An 18,377-nucleotide genomic window follows, 5' to 3' on the forward strand; every position below is an offset into this window, starting at 1 on the left:
GGTCAATGTCTCCTGTGTGTTAAAGACATTCTGTAACCAGCTCTGCTCACTACCAGAACTCCTCTCAGATAAGTGGTCTTTGTATCTCTGCTGTTTGTTTTCCACTTTCTTGTTGTTTTTTCTGCTTTGATACTAATGCATGATTTCTATTTTGTCTGTGTGGAGTTCTTGGTGGAATGGGATCATTCCCTGCTGGGAGTGTCTGTATACGTAGCTCCATGATTCTGTAAAGTATTGTGTTTGTCATGCTTGGTATTAATTCAGTAATCTGTATTAGTGTTTTTTGGATCCCAGTAACATCAGTGCTGATACAGTGGGGGAGAGGTTGTGTGACCTCAGGATTTTTCCATATCAGAAGTGCTGATATATATTAGGGTTTTTACGGCTGCAGACAGTTGCTCTTTCTTATCCTTTCCTATAAAGATAGTTTGGGCCTCACCTTTGCTGAATCTGTCTTTTCTGGCTTTGTATTTTGTTGTTCTATATCACCGTAGCCTTTACATGTGGGGGGCTATCAATCTATCTTTGGGGACTGCTCCGAGGCAGATTAGCTTTCTTATATCTCTATCTGTGAGATTATTTAGTTCTCCGGCTTTGTCGAGGCGTCCAGGTCATCGTAGGCACGCCCCACGGCTACTTCTAGTTGTGTGTCAGGATTAGGTCTGCAGTCCGTTAAGTTTCCAGCCACTCTGTTACCTTTTTGGGATTCCGCATTTTTTGATCCTCTTCGGTTCCTGAATCATAACAGGACTGGGCCATGGTCAGATCACAGTAGGGGGTCACTACAGCGGTGGGTTTACAGGACGCTATCGCACCAGGGGCTCCCAGATCCACTGAGGTCAGGGAGAAGCAACCACCAGGGGGAGTCAGGACCACACAATGGGAAAAGCAGGTTGACCTAGGGAGAGTAGTAAACCAGCCAGTGGCAGCGGCTGGGGGCAACAGCTCGGAACACACAACACAATTACAACAAACAGGGAAAGAACAGCTTCAGACACAGAGCGGAGGTGCCACGAGTAGCATTGTGGGCCAAGGCGTTCAACATGGTCGCTGGGGAGAAGCAGGCGACTGCTTCCACAGGACCAGCATAGTCGGGATACAGAATCCTAGAGCAGATATACTTCACGTTATCTACCAACTCTGCAAGGGTCGCGGGGAACGGCTAGAACAGTCACCGGACCCGTCCCAACGAGTCTGCAGCCAAATAGCATATAGGATTCGGGGTTGAGGGCCGGCCCCACAACGGAACCGCGCTATCACTATACAGAACGGGACACTTTACTGACACCGGGATACCTAAGTGCTTCACACCACAGGGATCCGATAGTTAGCGCTTCAAAGGAGGAAAGGGCTCACAGGCTGACACACACACCGGACTTAACCTTTCACGGATCCGGGATCGGCTGGAGCCCATTGTGGCAGAGAACGGTACTCTGGGGCATCACCTGAACTATCTGTGAGTAAAAAGACATGAAACTACAGCCACTGTCTCTGCCTCTCCTTCACCGACGCTGTCACCCAGTGCTGTGGCGCCATTGGGGACTACTGTGGAGACACGGGGGTCAGTGGGTGCTCTCGTCCGCTGGCCCAGCCACCTTTATAAAGACAGCATGGCCCAGGGCTCATCCCAACTGAATGCCCGACCTCCTTAACCGTCGGCGAAACAATACTCAGACAACACAGGGTGAGGGAATCACAATATTAAGACTTTATTGGATCCCCAAACAATTAACGGCATATAACCAGCAAAACCACAAAATGTAATCGGCAACAGTTTCTCACCCTTCTGCTGGCTCACCAGGGATTTAGAATATCCGTGCCCCAGAGCTTCCAGGGCTACTTACTCCAACCCAGCAGCACCCTGGTTGGGCAGGCACCCACCGAGAATGGAATAACGCCTAAGATTTAGGAAGCTGGCTGAGGTACGCAAAGTCTGTAGTCCAGTCACTGTATTCTCCCAAGCTGGATTCCTTCCTTAGGTAGTCCTTGATATCACAGCCAAATCCTTGCATTCGATGCTAAAGTCCATGTAGTGTTATAATCCAGTTTCAGTATGGCTTGCCAATCGGATCCGCAAGTCCTAGATTGGTATCATGTAGCAAGAGTGTACCTGGGCAATGGATAGTCCTCCTTCTTATACCCCTGAGCTCTCCATTCAGACCATTGGGGTCTTCATGATTGGTGGATAAGACTAGGCTCTTATTGGCTAGATTTCAAGCTGCATATAAAATATCCCTATTAGTAATGGTCTCTGACAGTGACAAGGGATACAGCCAAGCCACATCGCATCCAACAATACAATGGAGGTTCGCACAATTGATTTGTCTGGGTATCTGATCCTCTCTGGCCAAGGTAATTACATGAGTCAACAAAAACTTTAAAAGCCTCTTTACACACTGAGACTTTCTAGCGATCCCACCAGCGATCCCGACCTGGCCGGGATCGCTGGAAAGTCGCTGGTGAGCTGTCAAACAGGCAGATCTGGCCAACAACGTGTGATGCCCTGGACTAGCCAGGTAGTCACAAACATACCAACACACACACCCCCACCCTAGGCAGTTACACCAGCCAAACCAAAAACCCTTGTTGCCTCCCTCCAGAGTCTGATGTCCACACCAGGTGGGGCGGAGCCAGGCGGTTGGCCCCACCCACCGAGGAGTTCACAGGCCTGGAGGCGGGAAAAGCGTCAGATTAGTCTTGGAGGTGAAAATGAGAGGAGTAAACACTTCAGGTGCCTGGGTAGGAGCCCAGGCACTGACAGCAAGGTTGGCAGACGGTGGTGGCCATCTGCAGGAGTTAGTGGAACTCCGCACAGCCGTAAGGACCGGGGTCGGGTGTCGGCCCGCCGGTACCGGACCGGGGAACGGAGTGAAGCTAAGCACACAGGCAGGGCCATCGGACCCCGACCAGGCTTGGAGCCGCCGTCAATAGTCAAATCCGAATGTGACAGGAACCCCAGGGGTTTCCCAACTACCAAGTCCCGATTGAAGGCAACCGTCCACCCAGAGAGGATATACAGCCACCGCCACAGGCTAGAGATCCAAGGGCCAGCGCCTGCAGGCAAAACGGGCATCTTTGGTATTTTTGGTACTCATCAAGCACATTCAAAAATACGCCATAATTAACCGTCCCCAGGATGACACCGGGGTAGGTAGCAAAGTCTTTCCTGATCCCAGCTCTGTTCATCTTGGCTCCTTTTAAAAAACACAGCAAGCAAGGGTTACTCCAAGCGGAGTCTCCCTTTTTTCCAAAAATTGTGCCCCACACACACCCACCCCTTCAGTGGCAGCAGTTGTGCCCCAGTTGTACACTTCACAGCTAGATTTGCATCAAGCACATTCAAAAATACGCCATAATTAACCGTCCCCAGGAGGACACCGGGGTAGGTAGCAAAGTCTTTCCTGATCCCAGCTCTGTGCATCTTGGATCATTTATAAAAAACACAGCAAGCAAGGGTTACTCCAAGCGGAGTCTCCCTTTTTTTCCAAAAATTGTGCCCCACACACACCCACCCATTCAGTGGCAGCAGTTGTGCCCCAGTTGTACACTTCACAGCTAGATTTGCATCAAGCACATTCAAAAATACGCCATAATCAACCGTCCCCAGGAGGACACCGGGGTAGGTAGCAAAGTCTTTCCTGATCCCAGCTCTGTGCATCTTGGATCATTTATAAAAAACACAGCAAGCAAGGGTTACTCCAAGCGGAGTCTCCCATTTTTTCCAAAAATTGTGCCCCACACACACCCACCCATTCAGTGGCAGCAGTTGTGCCCCAGTTGTACACTTCACAGCTAGATTTGCATCAAGCACATTCAAAAATACGCCATAATTAACCGTCCCCAGGATGACACCGGGGTAGGTAGCAAAGTCTTTCCTGATCCCAGCTCTGTACATCTTGGATCATTTATAAAAAACACAGCAAGCAAGGGTTACTCCAAGCGGAGTCTCCCTTTTTTTCCAAAAATTGTGCCCCACACACACCCACCCCTTCAGTGGCAGCAGTTGTGCCCCAGTTGTACACTTCACAGCTAGATTTGCATCAAGCACATTCAAAAATACGCCATAATTAACCGTCCCCAGGAGGACACCGGGGTAGGTAGCAAAGTCTTTCCTGATCCCAGCTCTGTGCATCTTGGATCATTTATAAAAAACACAGCAAGCAAGGGTTACTCCAAGCGGAGTCTCCCATTTTTTCCAAAAATTGTGCCCCACACACACCCACCCATTCAGTGGCAGCAGTTGTGCCCCAGTTGTACACTTCACAGCTAGATTTGCATCAAGCACATTCAAAAATACGCCATAATTAACCGTCCCCAGGATGACACCGGGGTAGGTAGCAAAGTCTTTCCTGATCCCAGCTCTGTACATCTTGGATCATTTATAAAAAACACAGCAAGCAAGGGTTACTCCAAGCGGAGTCTCCCTTTTTTTCCAAAAATTGTGCCCCACACACACCCACCCCTTCAGTGGCAGCAGTTGTGCCCCAGTTGTACACTTCACAGCTAGATTTGCATCAAGCACATTCAAAAATACGCCATAATTAACCGTCCCCAGGAGGACACCGGGGTAGGTAGCAAAGTCTTTCCTGATCCCAGCTCTGTGCATCTTGGATCATTTATAAAAAACACAGCAAGCAAGGGTTACTCCAAGCAGAGTCTCCCTTTTTTTTCCAAAAATTGTGCCCCACACACACCCACCCATTCAGTGGCAGCACTTGTGCCCTAGTTGCAAACAGGATGTTTTGATTTGCATCAAGCACATTCCAAATCCACAAGCATTTACTCTCCCCAGGATGACACAGGGGTAGTAAATTCCTTCTGGATCCATGACTTGTTCATTTTGATGAACGTCAGTCTGTCCACATTGTCACTAGACAGACGCGTGCGCTTATCTGTCAACACACACCCAGCAGCACTAAAGACACGTTCAGAGACAACGCTGGCAGCTGGACACGACAAAATCTCCAAGGCGTAACTGGATAGCTCTGGCCATTTTTCTAGATTTGAAGCCCAAAATGAGCAAGACTCCATTTGCAAAGTCATGGCATCGATGTTCATTTGGAGATACTCCTGTATCATCCTCTCCAGCCGTTGACTATGTGTCAGACTTGTTGTCTCTGGTGGCCTTGCAAAGGAGGGTCTAAAAAAATTATGAAAAGATTCCATAAAATTGCTGTTACCAGCACCAGATACGGTCCTACTGGTACGGGTAGACTGTTGAAGATGACGAGACCGTCCCATGTTTGTCAAATTACAACTGGGAGAATCACTCCCTGCACCTGCACGGTTGTTTGGTGGAAAAGCCGAGCTATGATCGAGTAACAGCTTCTGCTGATACTCCTGCATACGTGCGTCCCTTTCTATGGCTGGAATTATGTCACAAAATTTGGACTTGTACCGGGGATCTAATAGTGTGGGAATCCAGTAGTCATCATCACTTCTAATTTTGACAATACGAGGGTCATGTTGGAGGTAGTGCAACAAGAAGGCACTCATGTGTCTTGCGCAGCCATGTGGACCAAGTCCACGCTGTGTTTGTGGCATAGAGGTGCTAACCGTTCTTTCTTCCTCTGACATCTCCCCCCAACCTCTTTCAACAGAAATTTGACCAAGGTCTCCCTCATCCGCTGAGTCTTCCATGTCCATGGACAGTTCGTCCTCCATTTTTTCATGTTCTCCTGCACCTTCCTCAACATTTAGCCTGCTACCATGCGCCCTTGTTGATCCCTGTCCCCCATGGTCCCATGCCTGCCGCGTTGGTGATGATGAACGTGTGGACCTTGGTGATGTTGTTGTCCCTTGCGCATATGAATCCTCCTGTAGTTCCTCCCCTTCCTGTTGTCCCACCCCCTGACTCCGAATAGTGTTTAGCGTGTGCTCCAGCATGTAAATGACTGGAATTGTCATGCTGATAATGGCATTGTCAGCGCTAAACATATTCGTCGCCATGTCAAAACTGTGCAGAAGGGTGCATAGGTCCTTGATCTGAGACCACTCCATCAGGGTGATCTGCCCCACCTCTGCATCTCGTTGGCCCAGGCTATACGTCATGACGTATTGCACCAGGGCTCGGCGGTGCTGCCACAGTCGCTGTAACATGTGGAGAGTTGAATTCCAGCGTGTCGCCACATCGGATTTCAGGCGATGAACCGGCAGGCCGAAAGACTTCTGGAGCGATGCAAGTCGCTCAGCTGCGGTGCTTGAACGGCGGAAGTGAGCAGACAGTTTTCGTGCCCTGTTCAGAAGGCCATCTAGGCCGGGATAGTGTGTTAAAAATTGCTGGACAACAAGGTTCAACACGTTAACCATACAAGGCACGTGTTTCACCTTGCCCAGGCGAAGGGCCGCACCCAGGTTTGCAGCATTGTCGCACACGGCCTTACCAGGCTGCAGGTTGAGTGGAGACAACCATTTATTAAACTCGGACCGCAGAGCTGACCACAACTCCTCAGCTGTGTGACTCTTATTCCCAAGACATGTCAAGCTAAAGACCGCCTGATGCCGTTGCGCTCTGCTGCCAGCATAGTAATGAGGCGTGCGTGATTCCTTCTGCGCAGTGAGAACGCTGGTGGCCTGACCAGGCAGGCTTGGGGCGGAGGTGGAGGACCCAGATGAGGTAGAGGAGGCAGAAGCAGTGGCGGAACTTGGACAGACAGAGGATTGACACACAAGTCGTGGGGACGGCAAGACTTGTGCAGCAGACCCTTCAACATCTATCACCATAGTTACCCAGTGCCCAGTCAGCGACATGTAACGTCCCTGTCCATGCTTACTGGTCCAAGTATCGGTGGTGAAATGCACCCGTTCACACACAGAGTTTCTCAAGGAAGCGGTGATGTTGTGTGCGACATGCTGGTGTAGCGCGGGCACACCTTTCTTAGAAAAGTAGTGGCGACTGGGCATCTGGTACTGGGGCGCAGCGACAGACATAAGGTCTCTAAAATCCAGTGTGTCCACTAGGCGGAAAGGCAGCATTTCGGTAGCCAAGAGCTTACAGAGGGATAGAGTCAACCTCTTAGCTTTGTCATGGGTCGCAGGAAGTGGCCTTTTATTTGACCACATCTGAGGGACAGAGATCTGGCTGCTGTGTGTAGACGGTGTTGAGTAGGGTGTCCCTGAAAAAATGCAGGTTTGTGAGGAAAGTGCAGGCGGAGACCTGATGTTGCCTTCATCCAACGTTGGTGCTATCGATGTCTGAGAGAGCTGTACACACTCACTTGTTTCCCCTTCCAAACCAACTGACGACCTACCAAGCAAACTGCCTGTTGCGGTTACAGTGGTGGAAGTTGTGCATGGAAAAACAGGTGTGACAGCTGTCCCCACAGTCATAGAAGATGAAGAGCGCGCGGATGCACTGGAAGGGTCAGGCGGTGGATAATTCGCTCCGCTAGGCCGCATTGCAGCAAGGTGAGCTTCCCACCGGGACATATGATATTTATTCATGTAACGATTCATGGAAGAAGTTGTCAAACTGCTGAGGTTTTGACCTCTACTAATAGAACCATGACAAATTTTACAGATCACATAATTTGGGCGATCTTTTGCTATGTCAAAAAAGGACCAGGCTAGGCAAGGCTTAGAGGGCATGCGACCTGTTGATCCACCCCGACTAGTGCACAGAGGCAGAGTGGTGGCTGAGGATGCAGTTGTAGACGTGCTACCAGTACTCCGACTCTGTCCAGGAAGGCGCAAGGTAACTTCGTCATCAGTTGCATCCTCCTCCACCACCTCTGTTCATCTCCTCGAGTGCCTGACTGTGGGTTGACAGTAGGTGGGATCTAGAACTTCATCATCAATTGTTGTGTTTGCACTCGCCTCCCCCTCAGACCGAGCCTCTTCTTGCCCTGACCGAATATTTAAGTTGTCATCCCAATCGGGTATCTGCGTCTCATCTTCATCAGTATGTTCCTCATTGTCTATAACCACAGGTGTTACAGTTCGTGACAAAGGGTCAACATTATGCTCAGAAACTTGGTCCTCACGGCCTGAATCAGAGTCACAAAGGTTCTGGGCATCACTGCAGACCATTTCATGTTCTGTACTCACTGTAGCTTGGGAGCAGACCTTTGATTCCCAGGCTATAGTGTGACTGAACAGCTCTGCAGACTCAGCCATCTCAGTTCCACCATACTGTGCAGGGCTGATGGAGACTTCAGAGCTGGGAGAAAGCAAGTTTGATTGGGATGACAACTCAGAGGACTGGTGTTTTTTGGATGCGGTACTTGAAGTGGCTGAGAGGGCACTTGTTGGACCACTTGAGATCCATTCAAGCATTTTCCTTTTTTGGCCATCATCTACCTTTGTTCCTGTTGTTCGTGTCCGTAAAAAAGGGAGCACATCGGATTGTCCACGGTAAGTAGTAGACATCTTACTGTTGCTGGTAGATGGTCTATCTTCAGCAGATGATAATGGAGCTTTGCCACCTTCCCCACGGACAAAACCTTTTTTTCCTTTTCCACCACGCCTCTTCCCCTTTCCACCAGCATCTGTCATTTTGCCACTCATGTTGATTGCGACAAGATTGTGCACTGAAAATGTGGTAGTAAAAATTGAGAGGTGGTGTAGATTGCAGCGGTGGTCTAGCTTTATTAACAGCAGAATAATAAAGAATAAATATCCCTGAAAATGCAACTACGGCCTTTAAACTGGCAGCATAAATTGCTAGTATAATGGATTAGTAACTATGAGTTGGAGTGTGCAATGCAGGCAGATGTGCTGCAAATATCTTTGCACTAGTGGGACTAGACAAAAGTCCAATAGCCACGTTTAGGATGCCACTAGGTACACTGAGTGTTTGCTAGTATAATGGCTTAGTTATAATGAGTTTGAGTGTGCAATGCAGGCAGACATGCTGCAAATATCTTTGCACTAGTGGGACTAGACAAAAGTCCAACAGCCACGTTTAGGATGCCACTAGGTACACTGAGTGTTTGCTAGTATAATGGCTTAGTTATAATGAGTTTGAGTGTGCAATGCAGGCAGACGTGCTGCAAATATCTTTGCACTAGTGGGACTAGACAAAAGTCCAATAGCCACGTTTAGGATGCCACTAGGTACACTGAGTGTTTGCTAGTATAATGGCTTAGTTATAATGAGTTTGAGTGTGCAATGCAGGCAGACGTGCTGCAAATATCTTTGCACTAGTGGGACTAGACAAAAGTCAAATAGCCACGTTTAGGATGCCACTGGGTACACTGAGTGTTTGCTAGTATAATGGCTTAGTTATAATGAGTTTGAGTGTGCAATACAGGCAGACGTGCTGCAAATATCTTTGCACTAGTGGGACTAGACAAAAGTCCAATAGCCACGTTTAGGATGCCACTAGGTACACTGAGTGTTTGCTAGTATAATGGCTTAGTTATAATGAGTTTTGAGTGTGCAATGCAGGCAGACGTGCTGCAAATATCTTTGCACTAGTGGGACTAGACAAAAGTCAAATAGCCACGTTTAGGATGCCACTAGGTACACTGAGTGTTTGCTAGTATAATGGCTTAGTTATAATGAGTTGGAGTGTGCAATGCAGGCAGACGTGCTGCAAATATCTTTGCACTAGTGGGACTATAGCAAAGTCCAATAGCCACGTTTAGGATGCCACTAGGTACACTCAGTGTTTGCTAGTATAATGGCTTAGTTATAATGAGTTGGAGTGTGCAGAGGACAGGAGGGTACAGTGCCAGGGTTGTGGGGCTCTGGGTAGAGGAAAGGAAGCCTGCCTTTCTATTCCTTCCTAATGGGGAAATGCAGCGACGAAATCCCTGACCTTAGCTACACAGACGCTGTGTCTGTTTTCAAGACCTGTCACCTATGGCTCTGACCCTGCCGGTACGAGCCCTTAAAAGGACTTATAGAAAGTGCTATCCCTAAGGCCGGTTTCACACATCCGGCTTTTCGCTTGTTTGCCGGATCCGGTGCTCTCCCGTACAGACAATACAGTACAGTGACAGCGCTGTAACTTCCGGGTCACATGCGCCGGTCACATGACAGCACGTGACCGGCGTTTGTTGCGCTGTCACTGTACTGTAGTCACTGTATGGGAGAGCGCCGGATCCGGCAAACAAGCGAAAAGCCGGATGTGTGAAACCGGCCTAAGCTGTCCAGCGCTGTGTATGGAGCGCATACAGCAGTATCGGTGATAGGACAAAGGACGGAGCTGCGCCAGTGATGTCTGACACCAAGGACGCAGAAGAGATAATGGCGTCCGGACGGGCAGATACTCGTTTTTATAATGCAGGGACATGTGACATGGACATCCTATCACACATGCCGTTGCTTCTCTGGCTAAAAGTCCACTTAGCTGTGTGTGTGTCTGGGATTGGCTGCCATAATGGCCCTCCCCACTACACGCGCGCGCTTAGGGAAGGAAGACAAGGAAAAAAAAAAAAATTATATTATACAAACAGCAGTGATCTGAAGGCGCTGTTCCCGCACACTATACACTGAAATTTCATAATAGTGTGAGTCACAGAGTGACTTACACTATTACAGCGGAAAGCCAGCTAGGAATTAGCTGTTTTTTTGCTGCTAGAACCATTATCGAACGTTTCTAGAACTATCGAGCTTTTGCAAAAAGCTCGAGTTCTAGTTCGATCTAGAACAGGCCCCAAAATCACTCGAGCCTAGAACTGGAGAACCTCGAACCGCGAACCGCGCTCAACTCTAGTCACCACCACCGGGCCCTGGGAACGCCAAACCCCTTACCCACGGAGGGGACTTTATCTCAGCTGCACCCTACTATCTCTCCCGGGATCCCCGTTACCAGCAGCGGTGGTGCCATCATCACCACGACCCGTGGGTGGTGTCACAAACAATCTCCCTAAACATACCACCCCCCTTTTCACTCACGGGTGAGGAGCGTTGCTCGAGTCCTTGGGTTCGGTCCACCGCTCGAGCCACCAAGCAGCAGCACCCGAGCGTGGCGAGCGCGTCTCCTCCGCCCGCGACAGACGCAGCAGCGATATGGACCTGCAGAACGACCTTGCTGGTCATTGAGGACGTGTCACACAGCAGGGGACGCTATAGCACACTGGGTTCTAAGTTGCTAATGATGTCGTTGTAACGGTGTCAAACACACCGATGCATGCTGCACTGCGGGAAACAAAGGACCAAAAAATGATCCTGAAAGATTTGTAGCGATCAGCAACCTCACAGCGGGGGCCAGGTCACTGATGCATGTTACACACTGCAATGGCGCTGGGGAGGTCGCTATTACGTCACAAAACCGGTGACATTACAGCGATATCGCTAGCGATGTTGCAGTAAGTAAAGGGGCCTTAACACTAGACTCAATGAAACAAAACAATGAGAGGCTTATCCCTTGTTTATAAACAAAATATCTTCATGTCTGGCTGAATGTTAATAAACTTTAACCCTTGCTAGGCACTGACAGAGTCCGTGTCGTCACAACTACTACCATGCCCGTCCGTCCTCCATTATCCTCCCCGGGGTAATCCCGCTTCACCTGTGGGGAGCTACACCATCCCGGCTGTGACCATTACCATCAGCCCTGGAGAGCAGCACCTGCAGTGGGTGGCGTCACAATCATAAAAGACTTTCCTAAACCGTCACTACCACCCCATCCTCCATCCTGCCTCCCATACACCACCTTCCTTCCCCTCCTGTACGTCTCGGGGTCACGAAACTGGGTAAGGCCAGCACGTGACGACGCAGAGGATCTGCACCCACGGCCCGGCGACATGTTGGGTGAAAACTCCTCGACCCCGGGGTGTTACACTAGCAACGTCAAGGCTGCTGTATCCCTCTGTAAGGCTGAGTTCACATGAACCGTAATCATTTGTTAGAACGGATCCAGCTGCAATCTGTTGGCAAAAAAATTGTGCAGACACAACTTTTTTGTCCATTTCTTAACTGGATCCATTTTTTAACCTACGGAAAATAAATCCATTAACTGATTGCTATTTATCTTCTATATGAAACTGATCCAGTAAGCAAAAACAAATAGTTTACAAATGAAAAAAAAATCAGAGGGATAAATATCAATCAGAGTCACGGGTGACTAGGGACACAGGGGGACCTATGCTGGCCCTAAGACTGGGACTCCTGCGCTCACTCTAACCCCGGAGGTACCCTTAATAGTAGGGAGGTCCAGGTCCCTGACCTGGCCCTGTCTCCTGTCGGGCCCAGTCCTAATACCCCTGGACTCCCAACCCAGGGTTCGGCAGGAAGCAAAGTGATACACCTCCCACAAGACATAGACAAGGGGGTAAAACTGAAACTCACACACACTGCAAATATCCACAGAGGGGAGACAAGAAGACACCGGATGGGATAAACCAAAGGGGAAGGATCACCACGAACAGTGGGATATTGCAATTGCAAGCAGAAATTATCTTCAGTGGTCTCCTACTACACTCCCTAGCCTTAAATAGGAGGAATCCAGTTGTGGAAGGCAATCAGCAACCTGGCTCTCAGAAGAGTAGCACACTGCCCCAAAAAGGATTAACACCTGCACAGCTGGGAGCAGTGAAACAACTCAGCCGATGCCCAGCTGAGCTGAGCACTTATGAGAGACCAGGTTGCCTGTCAGACTCTGCAATGTGAACAGAGTCCGGCGCAGTAGAAGTAATCCGCATGTGCGGATCCGGACAGCGCATGACAATCAATTAATGGATCCGTTTTCCATAGACTGCAATGTTGGAAAAAAAATGCATGAAGCTGAAATCAGTTATTTAAAAACAGACAAAAGTTGTTGTGTCTACACAACTTTTTTACCAACAGATTGCTGCTGGATCCATTCTAATGGATGATTACTGGACATGTGAACTTAAGGCTACTTTACACACTGCGATATCGGTCCCGATATCGCTAGTGTGGGTACCCGCCCCCATCTGTTGCGCGACACGGGCAAATCGCTGCCCGTGCCGCAGAACATCGCCCAGAGCCGTCACACATACTTACCTGTCCGGCGACGTTGCTGTGACGGGCGAACCGCCTCCTTTCTAAGGGGGCGGTCCGTGCGGCGTCACAGCGACGTCACTGAAGCGTCACTGAACCGCCGCCCAATAGCAGCGGAGGGGCGGAGATGAGCGGGACGTAACATCCCGCCCACCTCCTTCCTTCCTCATAGCGGCCGGGAGGCAGGTAGGGAGAGCTTCCTCGCTCCTGCGGCGTCACACGCAGTGATGTGTGCTGCCGCAGGAACGAGGAACAACTTCGTTACTGTTGCAGTAACGATAATTGAGAATGGACCCCCGTGTCGCCGATTAGCGATTTTGCACAGTTTTGCAACGATGCAAAATCGCTTATTAGTGTCACACGCAACGGCATCGCTAATGCGGCCGGATGTGCGTCACAAAATCCGTGACCCCAACGACTCCGCATTAGCGATGTCGCAGCGTGTAAAGCCCACTTTAGCCTAAGATTTTTAACAATTTTTGACTTTTCATAGTTAAATATCTTTTTGGCCCATTTTGCTTCATCAAAACAAGCTGCCTAATAGTTTTACATAGCTTGATAAAGAATGTTGTATCCTTAGAGGTACTTTGCACACTACGACATCGCAGGTGCGATGTCGGTGGGGTCATGTCGAAAGTGACGCACTTCCTGCATCGCTCTCGACATCGGAGTGTGTAAATCCTAGATGATACGATTAACGAGCACAAAATCGTCGTAATCGTATCATTGGTGTAGCGTCGGCGAATTCCATAATTACGCTGACGCGACGGTCCGATGTTGTTCCTCGCTCCAGCGGCCGCACACATCACGGTGTGTGAAGTCGCAGGAGCGAGGAACATCTCCTACCTCCGTCACCGCGGCTCCCGTTGGCTATGCGGAAAGAAGGAGGTGGGCGGGATGTTTACATCCCGCTCATCTCCGCCCCTATTGGCCGCCTGCCGTGTGACGTCGCAGTGACGCCGCACGACCCGCCCCCTTAATAAGGAGGCAGTTCGCCGGCCAAAGCGACGTCGCACGGCAGGTGAGTGTATGTGAACCAGCCGTAGCGATAATGTTCGCTATGGCAGCTATCACAATGATATCGCAGCTGCGACGGGGGAGGGGACTATCGCGCTCGGCATCGCAGCATCGGCTTGCGATGTCGTAGTGTGCAAAGTACCCCTTAGGCTGCACCCTCCTCATTGCACAAATATGTGGCGCCCTGGACAAGCCAGGGGCCACAGAGCACAACACCCACACACCCCACACTCCCGGTCAGGCACACCGTAGTCAGACACAAAACCCTTGTTGCCTTCCTCCAGGGGCTGATGTCCACACCAAGGGGTGGGCCAGGCAGTTGGCCCCGCCCACCGAGGAGTTCACAGTCCTGGAGGCGGGAAAAGCAGGCAGAAGAGTTGAGGAGTAGAGAGAGTTCAGCTAGCGAAGTGAAAGTGGAAGGAAGGAAAGTGGCAAGTGAGCAGACTGAAGTTGGTCCGGCTGTGTGGCCCGGACGGAGCAGCAAAGTTGGCAGACAGTGGTGACCGTCTGCAGGAGTGGCCTATCGGAGTCTACCGTAAGGACCGTGGACAGGCGGTGGCCCAGCGGTACCGGACCGGTACGCAAAGAGAAGCCAGCACCATCTGGCAGGGGCTTACGGACCCCGGCAAGGCTAGAAGTCGCCGTGAATTTGCCGAATTCGTTAGTGAAGGGAACCTCCTGGGTTTCCCAACAGCCAAGTCCTGACAGAAGGCAACAGTCCAACCAAGAGAGGGAGACACCGCCACCGCCAAGGCAACCGTTTCTCAGGGCCAGAGCCTGCGGGCAAAAGGGGCTCCTCCAGCCCATATCCAAGCTGGGGAGCGGGTTACCGGTGGGAACCCATCGGAACCATCTACCGTACATAGGTGCAGGGAAAGGCAGTCACCACCAACCTGCCAGGAGAAACAACACCGCAGCCGCCTGTGGGACCCGTCCATCCAGCCGTTTGTTTTACCGAGAACTGTGTCCTCATCATTGGCTGAGTGAGTACCACCGTGCCGTGCGGCACAGTGCTGCCCCTGCGACCCTGCACCTCACCAGGTCCCGTAACCTGCCTGCCATCCATCCCTACCCCATCACCGGGCCCCGGGACAACCAACCCCCTACCCACGGAGGGGAGAACTAACAACAAAGCTGCTCCCTGTCACCGCTCCCGGGATCCCCGTCCAGAGCAGCGGTGGTGTCACCAATATCACCACAACCGTGGGTGGCGTCACGGACAATATCCAATCCCCTCAACCAAATCCCCTTTTCACTCACAGGCGAGGAACGCCGCTCGAGTCCCCGGGATCCGGCCCACCGCTCGAGCCACCACCAAGCAGCAGCAGCCGGACCCGAGCAGTGGGAGAGCGCAGCGTCCCCTCCTCCGCCCGCGACAACTTGGCGTCACGAACAGGATCTTACTGCTCTGCCGTCTGGTAGAGGTGCGCCTTGTTACCGCCGGAGGTGTCCGGCCGGAAAATTTGTGAAGCCGCCATCTTGGGCGCGAAGCATTCCCGCTCGAGCATCTCCTCGAGTAGTGGAGACGCGAAGGCCAAAACCCCGCCCCTGTAGAGGAGGAGCCGGAAAAGGACTAAGGGGGACGCGGATGGAGAGATGGCGGCGTCCTCGAATTGGAGCGCGGGAGTGCCCGCTACCGGAGCGTCCAAGCTCTGGGGGAACCGAGGAGGAGTAGCCTTTGAAGACTGCGGCCCGGGTGAGCTCCCCGCCGGGACCGCTGCGTGGCTGGAGCGGGAGCTGGGCAGGTTCTGCTTGAAGGTGAGGGCGCAGAGCCTGCAGCAGCTGCTGGACTGGAAGGAGGAGATGCGCAGGATGGTTGCCGTAGTGGAGGCCCGTGAGCATGGGGCCGCTGCGGCCGTGCTGCATCGCCACCAGTCCACCCAAACCCCAGAACCAGCCCTGATTGCATGGGAGCCGGGGGCCGGTACCGCAGCCGGATGCCCAGAGAGAATGTCACTGATGGAGGAGGGGGTTCCGACCACGCTGCCCCCCGCCACCGTTCTTAACGGCCGTCAGTGGTTCTGGGCTGAACTGCCTGTGGAAGGAGAACCCGATGTATCGACCGGTCCCCGAGTGGGCCGACCCCCCTGCCGGTGGTAGCCGCTCCAGGGCAGCGGAGTCCCGTTGCAGTTGTCCCCCATTGGGACCACAAAAGTACCGTTTAAAGGAATGACAAGTGAATGATACCGTGAAAGTACCTGATTGGCTGCTGATTTGCACCGGTCGTTTGCCGGCAATTGGTCTCCGTTGGGACCGCCTTTACAATTATGCATAAGGAACTCCTTATGAACAAGCCTAAGAACTGGCAGGGCAACCACAAATTAGTGGCATGTAAATAAAATATGTTTTATGTCTTCTACCGTGACAGCCTCCGGAGAGGCAATTGGAGGAAGGGCCCGCAGTGGAGCAGGCTGGGGCCCAGCCACCACCGGAACCGGTGGCGATCGTCTGGGGGTTTCAGGGGTTCCTCATGGACGTGGGTCCCCTGAAAAGGACAGAACCCGCTCGGGCAACTTGTGCAGGACTGGGGTCCAGGGGTGCTGCCTGTTTGCTTAGGGGCAGCATCAGGGCCAGGTTGCTTGGGTGGGAGAGAGCGGAAGCCGTAACCGTTACGCAACGTTTAAGTAAGAGTACCTCCCGATGTGGGAAGATGTTATTTTACTTGTAATCTGTGTGTTACCGTTTTACCTTTTATATTTTTCAGTTGTGAAAATAAAACCGGTGATGGACGGGCAGCCCGCGGACGGTCTGCATTTAACTAAGGGGGAATGTGGCGCCCTGGACAAGCCAGGGGCCACAGAGCACAACACCAACACACCCCACACCCCGGTTAGGCACACCCAAAGCCAAACACAAAATCCTTGTTGCCTTCCTCCAGGGGCTCATGTCCACACCAGGGGGTGGGCCAGGCGGTTGGCCCCGCCCACCAAGGAGTTCACAGTCCTGGAGGCGGGAAAAGCAGGCAGAAGAGTTGAGGAGTAGAGAGAGTTCAGCTAGGGAAGTGAAAGTGGAAGGAAGGAAAGTGGCAAGTGAGCAGACTGAAGTTGGTGATAGCTCTAACTTAGCTCCAGCAACACTGGTCCTGTGCATTGATCCAGCTTTGGTGATCTGTTGTATGCTAGTTAGTGTGTGATGGAAATACCCTAGTAGTTTGCTTATCTGAGAATCACCCGCAAATTTTAATGCACTGGTTTCTTCTGTGTTCAGAAACACATCCAATGTCCCACCATTATTATTACTGAACAAATGGCTGTGCCTAAAATAGGAGCACCGTTGGTTTTCAGAGTAGAATTGGTTGAATTCCAGGCCACTTTCAAAGCTTACACAGGGACAGAACTATCAACAATAGAATGCTTCCAGGAATTAATACCCATACGGGAAGGCATGTCTCTAAAATGTCTTTGCTGTAAATACATTGTCTTGTCACAAATAGAGATGAGTGATCCTCCCAAGGATTGGATCAGGATCACCGAACTTGGCTGGGTTTGCCGATCAGATTGCTGATCCAATCAATGATCCTAGCTGAAACCATTCAATTCAATGGGAGCCAAAACTTATGTGTTATTAAATGGTGTGGGGGGCTGCAGATGGTGTAGGGGGCTGCAAAAGAAAGAAAATAAGGAAAGAATAAAGTAGGGCATACTTACCAAGTCTCCCCGTGGCTGTAATGCTACTTCTGGTGCGTCTCATTATGCATGATACATATTCACTACTTTCCCCGCCCACCGGCATCTCTGATTGGCTGCAGTTAGACCATGCCCCACCCCATCTGACAGCATCTGTGATTGGTTGGAATCATACATACTGTCCTGTATCCTTATACTGGAGTAAAAAAATAAATGTAAAAAAAATGGTGTGCAGTCCACCCATATTGATACCAGTACAGATAAAGCCCACGGCTACAAGCTGCAGCACCCAGCCATGCGCTTATCTTGGCTGTGTATTGAAATAAGAGGAACCGTATGCGGATTTTTTTAAATTAAATAAATTAATTAACCCCTTCACCCCCGGCCACTAAAACACCCTAATGACCGGGCCATTTTTTGCAATTCTGACCAGTGTCACTTTGACAGATTATAACTCTTGAACGCTTCAACGGATGCTGGCGATTCTGAGAATGTTTTTTCATGACATATTGTACTTCATGTCAGTGGTAAATTTAGGCCGATATTTTTTGCGTTTATTTGTGAAAATTTAGGAAATTTTGCAAAAATTTTGAAAATTTTGCAATTTTCAAACTTTGAAAATGTATGCCTATAAATCTGAGAAATATGTCACACAAAATAGTTACTAAATAACATTTCCCACATGTCTACTTTACATCAGCGCAATTTTCGAAACAAAATTTTTTTTCGTTAGAAAGTTAGAAGGGGTCAAAGTTAATCAGCAATTTCTCATTTTTCCAACAAAATTTACAAAAGAATTTTTTTTAGGGACCACATCACATT

The sequence above is a fragment of the Anomaloglossus baeobatrachus genome, chromosome 9 (assembly GCF_048569485.1).
Source record: "Anomaloglossus baeobatrachus isolate aAnoBae1 chromosome 9, aAnoBae1.hap1, whole genome shotgun sequence".
NCBI lineage: Eukaryota > Metazoa > Chordata > Amphibia > Anura > Aromobatidae > Anomaloglossus > Anomaloglossus baeobatrachus.